Here is a 6,106-nt window from a genome sequence, read left to right on the forward strand (position 1 = left end):
ATGCGGGAGGCCGGGTGGACGTACCGCCGAATTGCTCAACACGTGGGGCGTGAGGTCTCCACAGTACATCGATGTTGTCGCCAGTGGTCGGCGGAAGGTGCACGTGCCCGTCGACCTGGGACCGGACCGCAGCGACGCACGGATGCACGCCAAGACCGTAGGATCCTACGCAGTGCCGTAGGGGACCGCACCGCCACTTCCCAGCAAATTAGGGACACTGTTGCTCCTGGGGTATCGGCGAGGACCATTCGCAACCGTCTCCATGAAGCTGGGCTACGGTCCCGCACACCGTTAGGCCGTCTTCCGCTCACGCCCCAACATCGTGCAGCCCGCCTCCAGTGGTGTCGCGACAGGCGTGAATGGAGGGACGAATGGAGACGTGTCGTCTTCAGCGATGAGAGTCGCTTCTGCCTTGGTGCCAATGATGGTCGTATGCGTGTTTGGCGCCGTGCAGGTGAGCGCCACAATCAGGACTGCATACGACCGAGGCACACAGGGCCAACACCCGGCGTCATGGTGTGGGGAGCGATCTCCTACACTGGCCGTACACCACTGGTGATCGTCGAGGGGACACTGAATAGTGCACGGTACATCCAAACCGTGTTCGAACCCATCGTTCTACCATTCCTAGACCGGCAAGGGAACTTGCTGTTGCAACAGGACAATGCACCTCCGCATGTATCCCGTGCCACCCAACGTGCTCTAGAAGGTGTAAGTCAACTACCCTGGCCAGCAAGATCTCCGGATCTGTCCCCCATTGAGCATGTTTGGGACTGGATGAAGCGTCGTCTCACGCGGTCTGCACGTCCAGCACGAACGCTGGTCCAACTGAGGCGCCAGGTGGAAATGGCATGGCAAGCCGTTCCACAGGACTACATCCAGCATCTCTACGATCGTCTCCATGGGAGAATAGCAGCCTGCATTGCTGCGAAAGGTGGATATACACTGTACTAGTGCCGACATTGTGCATGCTCTGTTGCCTGTGTCTATGTGCCTGTGGTTCTGTCAGTGTGATCATGTGATGTATCTGACCCCAGGAATGTGTCAATAAAGTTTCCCCTTCCTGGGACAATGAATTCACGGTGTTCTTATTTCAATTTCCAGGAGTGTAGCTGGTCAGCAACTGGAAGCAGTTTATTCCATAAATTATCTGGGAGTAGGCATTAGGAGTGATTTAAAACGGAATGACTATATAAAATTAATCGTCGGTAAAGCAGATGCCAGACTGAGATTCATTGGAAGAATCCTATGGAAATGAAGTTTGAAAACAAAGGAAGTAGGTTAGAGTACACTTTTTCGCCCACTGCTTGAATACTGCTCAGCAGTGTGGGATCCGTACCAGATAGGGTTGATAGAAGAGATAGAGAAGATCCAACGCAGAGCAGGGCACTTCGTTACAGGATCATTTAGTAATCGCGAAAGCGTTACGGAGGTGATAGATAAAGTCCAGTGGAAAACTCTGCAAGAGAGACGCTCAGTAGCTCGGTACGGACTTTTGTTGAAGTTTCGAGAACATACCTTCACCGAGGAGTCAAGCAGTATATTGCTGCCTCCTACGTATATCTCGCGAAGAGACCATGAGGATAAAATCAGAGAGATTAGAGCCCACACAGAGGCATACCGACAATCCTTCTTTCCGCGAACGATACGAGACTGGAATAGAAGGGAGAACCGATAGAGGTACTCAAGGTACCCTCCGCCACACCCCGTCAGGTGGCTTGCGGAGTATGTAGATGTAGAACCCCTCTTCATGAAATTGTACGGGTGAATCGGCGAGGTTCAACTGCTGCCAGGTACCGTTACGAGATCTTGGGATCTCATTTGTGGTTGTTGCGAGGTGCTGTGGGCCCAGACTTCGTACTGTTGGACGATAATGCTCGACCTCATAATGCACGGGTGGTTGATGCTTTCTTAGAAAAAATATATTGCAAGCAGGGCGTGACCTGCTCGCTCTCCCGATTTGAATGTCTGAGATGCACCAGTTAGACGGACTGCATCACGTCAGCGTCCACCAGCCACTCCCCACGACTGCGAGCAGCTCTGCAGGAAGAATGAAGCGTTTAGTGAATTCGAAAGTAAAATTCTATGTACCGACTTGACAGAAAATCCTAGGAAGTTCTGGTCTTACGTTAAATCAGTAAGTGGATCGAAACAGCATATCCAGACACTCCGGGATGATGAAGGCATTGAAACAGAGGATGACACGCGTAAAGCTGAAATACTAAACACCTTTTTCCAAAGCTGTTTCACAGTGGAAGACCGCACTGCAGTTCCTTCTCTAAAACTAAAAAATGGCTGACATCGAAATAAGTGTCCAAGGAATAGAAAAGCAACTGGAATCACTCAACAGAGGAAAGTCCACTGGACCTGACGGGATACCAATTCGATTCTACACAGAATACGCGAAAGAACTTGCCCCCCTTCTAACAGCCGTGTACCGCAAGTCTCTAGAGGAACGGAAGGTTCCAAGTGATTGGAAAAGAGCACAGGTAGTCCCAGTCTTCAAGAAGGGTCGTCGAGCAGATGCGCAAAACTATAGACCTATATCTCTGACGTCGATCTGTTGTAGAATATTAGAACATGTTTTTTGCTCGTGTATCATGTCGTTTTTGGAAACCCAGAATCTACTATGTAGGAATCAACATGGATTCCGGAAACAGCGATCGTGTGAGACCAAACTCGGTTTATTTGTTCATGAGACCCAGAAAATATTAGATACAGGCTCCCAGGTAGATGCTATTTTCCTTGACTTCCGGAAGGCGTTCGATACAGTTCCGCACTGTCGCCTGATAAAGTAAGAGCCTACGGAATATCAGACCAGCTGTGTGGCTGGATTGAAGAGTTTTTAGCAAACAGAACACAGCATGCTGTTATCAATGGAGAGACGTCTACAGACGTTAAAGTAACCACTGGCGTGCCACAGGGGAGTGTTATGGGACCATTGCTTTTCACAATATATATAAATGACCTAGTAGATAGTGTCGGAAGTTCCATGCGGCTTTTCGCGGATGATGCTGTAGTATACAGAGAAGTTGCAGCATTAGAAAGTTGTAGCGAAATGCAGGAAGATCTGCAGCGGATAGGCACTTGGTGCAGGGAGTGACAACTGACCCTTAACATAGACAAATGTAATGTATTGCGAATACATAGAAAGAAGGATCCTTTGTTGTATGATTATATGATAGCAGAACAAACACTGGTAGCAGTTACTTCTGTAAAATATCTGGGAGTATGCGTGCGGAACGATTTGAAGTGGAATGATCATATAAAATTAGTTGTTGGTAAGGCGGGTACCAGGTTGAGAGTCATTAGGAGAGTCCTTAGAAGGTGTAGTCCATCAACAAAGGAGGTGGCTTGCAAAACGCTCGTTCGACCTATACTTGAGTATTGCGCATCAGTGTGGGATCCGTACCAGATCGGGTTGACGGAGGAGATGGAGAAGATCCAAAGAAGAGCGGCACGTTTCGTCACTGGGTTATTTGGTAACCTTGATAGCGTTACGGAGATGTTTAACAAACTCAAGTGGCAGACTCTGCAAGAGAGGCGCTCTGCATCGCGGTGTAGCTTGCTCGCCAGGTTTCGAGACGGTGCGTTTCTGGATGAGGTATTGAATATATTGCTTCCCCCTACTTATACCTCCCGGGGAGATCACGAATGTAAAATTAGAGAGATTAGAGCGCACACGGAGGCTTTCCGCCCGCATCTCGTGGTCGTGCGGTAGCGTTCTCGCTTCCCATGCCCGGGTTCCCGGGTTCGATTCCCGGCGGGGTTAGGGATTTTCTCTGCCTCGTGATGGCTGGGTGTTGTGTGCTGTCCTTAGGTTAGTTAGGTTTAAGTAGTTCTAAGTTCTAGGGGACTTATGACCACAGCAGTTGAGTCCCATAGTGCTCAGAGCCACGGAGGCTTTCCGGCAGTCGTTCTTCCCGCGAACCGTACGCGACTGGAACAGGAAAGGGAGGTAATGACAGTGGCACGTAAAGTGCCCTCCGCCACACACCGTTGGGTGGCTTGCGGAGTATAAATGTAGATGTAGATGTAGATATGAACATGAGACTGATGACATCATTCACAGCATGCCCCGTCGATGTCAGGCCTGTATTGCACACTCCGTAACGAACACATTAACCGGTTGTCGGAATATGTCCACAAATACGTGCACAAAAGTTGAAAAAAAAAACGAAGAACATTTTTGTCTACCGTTATGCATGTTGCGTTTGTTTACATTCTATATTCTTTACATTGTTCCTGTTGTACTATCAGCTGTTTATACTTTTTTGTGTCAAAATAAACGCTACCTTGCAAAATTTCCGTTTGTTGGTTTAATTTTGGAGACCAGTGTAAATGTGTCGAAGTATATCAATAAACTGTTAAAACTTAACTCACTCCGTCTTCAGGCCACAAGTGGCCTACGGGACCATCCGACCGCCGTGTCAGTGGGTAGGATAGGAGGGGCGTGGGATCAGCACACCTCTTTCCCGGTCGTCATGATAGTATTCTTGACCAAAGCCGCTACTATTCGGTCTAGTAGCTCCTCAATTGGCATCACGAGGCTGAGTGCACCCCGAAAAATGTCAACAGCGCATGGCGGCCTGGATGGTCACCCATCCAAGTGCCGACCACGCCCGACAGCGCTTAACTTCGGTGATCCCACGGGAACCGGTGTATCCACTGCGGCAAGGCCGTTGCCTGCGTTAAAACTTAACTGACCTATAGATTTAGTTTTACACAGGGTGTTGAAAGCAGGGTGTCGAGTACTTTGAGAGGTGCTAGTAGTCATCGAAACACGGAAAATAAGTCCAATAAACACGGTTCTAGAAATGCATAGTCTCTGAGATAAGCCCAATAAACATGGACCCGGAAATCCATACTTCTTGCTATAAAAACGTGTTTACAGAAGGTGTACAAGGTGGCGTCCATTCATGGCAATGCACCCCTCTGCCCTGCAGCGCAAGGAATGACGCGCCCTTTGTAGGATATCCAGTTGCTGTTGTACCTGCAGGCACGCATTGAAGACTGGACCCTGTAGTGTCCGCACATCGTTGACTGGTGTGGCGTGGACCGATTCGTTCTTGCGTCGCCATAACCAAAAGTCTAGGGAACTGAGGTCGGAACGAGTAGACCAAGGTGTGGGGCCCCTGACAAATCCAGCGGTCCTGAAATGTCTGAGTCATTGCGTCATATGTTCGCGCACGTTGTGACGAAAGTGTGCTGGTGCGCCATCATGCATGAACCACATTTGTATTCGTTGCTGCAATGGGACAGCCTCCAGCAAGGTAGGCAATACATTAATGAGGAAGCCCAGATAATGTGCCCCAGTTACTCTTTTTGGTAACACGTATGGCCCTATTAATCTAAAGCCAAGTACGCCTGGCCATACGTTGATTGAGAATCGATGTTGATGCATTCTTTCCTGAATTGCTTAGGGATTTACGTCTGCCCTTGCAGGCTGGTTATGGAAATTCACACCACCATCTCTTGTGAACCTCGCCTCATCGGTAAATAAAATCGTGGATGTGAACAGTGGATCTGCGGCACGCTTTTGCAACAGTCATTGACAGAACTGCCATCTACCAAGACGATTCTGTGGCCTTAGGACTTGAATGCGCTGTAGATTATATGGGTACAGCAATTGCTCATGAAGTAAACCCCGCAAAGAGAATAAGATATGCCTTCTGCTGCTGCTAATGTCGCGCAGTGGTTCCAGCGGTTTCTTCCACCGGACTTAGCACACGCTCCTCCTTGTCAGGCGTGCGGACTTTTGCGGGGCCTTCCACTGCCAGTCTTCCGACTTGGAAGGGCACTTGTGTCCCTCAGACGCTGGAAAAGTCTGCCGAACAGCTTATCTGAGGGCGCTCTGCGCGGTGGATATTTTTCAGCGTAGAGGTCACGGGCACGCAGGCCACGTCCATTTGCTAAACCATAGAAGAATAACATATCCGCCATTTCACTTGTCAAGTAGTAGGCTTCCACTGCAAGTGGTGGAAGAGAGAAAATTTAAATGTATTACACAACTTGTATGCACAAACAGCGCAATAAAAGTAAATACATTACTGAATCCGTGCTTGGAAGGCTGACAGTACTGTACAATAAGCCACACAAACACGAC

At 49.0% G+C, this 6,106-nt stretch overlaps 1 pseudogene; it reads right to left on the reverse strand.

Annotated features, from left to right (window-relative positions):
• Positions 1-4,569: 4,569 nt before the first annotated feature.
• LOC126095948 (5S ribosomal RNA) lies at positions 4,570-4,687 on the reverse strand (annotated as a pseudogene).
• Between the last annotated feature and the right edge of the window lie 1,419 nt (positions 4,688-6,106).

This window comes from Schistocerca cancellata, chromosome 8 (genome assembly GCF_023864275.1).
Source record: "Schistocerca cancellata isolate TAMUIC-IGC-003103 chromosome 8, iqSchCanc2.1, whole genome shotgun sequence".
Lineage (NCBI taxonomy): Eukaryota > Metazoa > Arthropoda > Insecta > Orthoptera > Acrididae > Schistocerca > Schistocerca cancellata.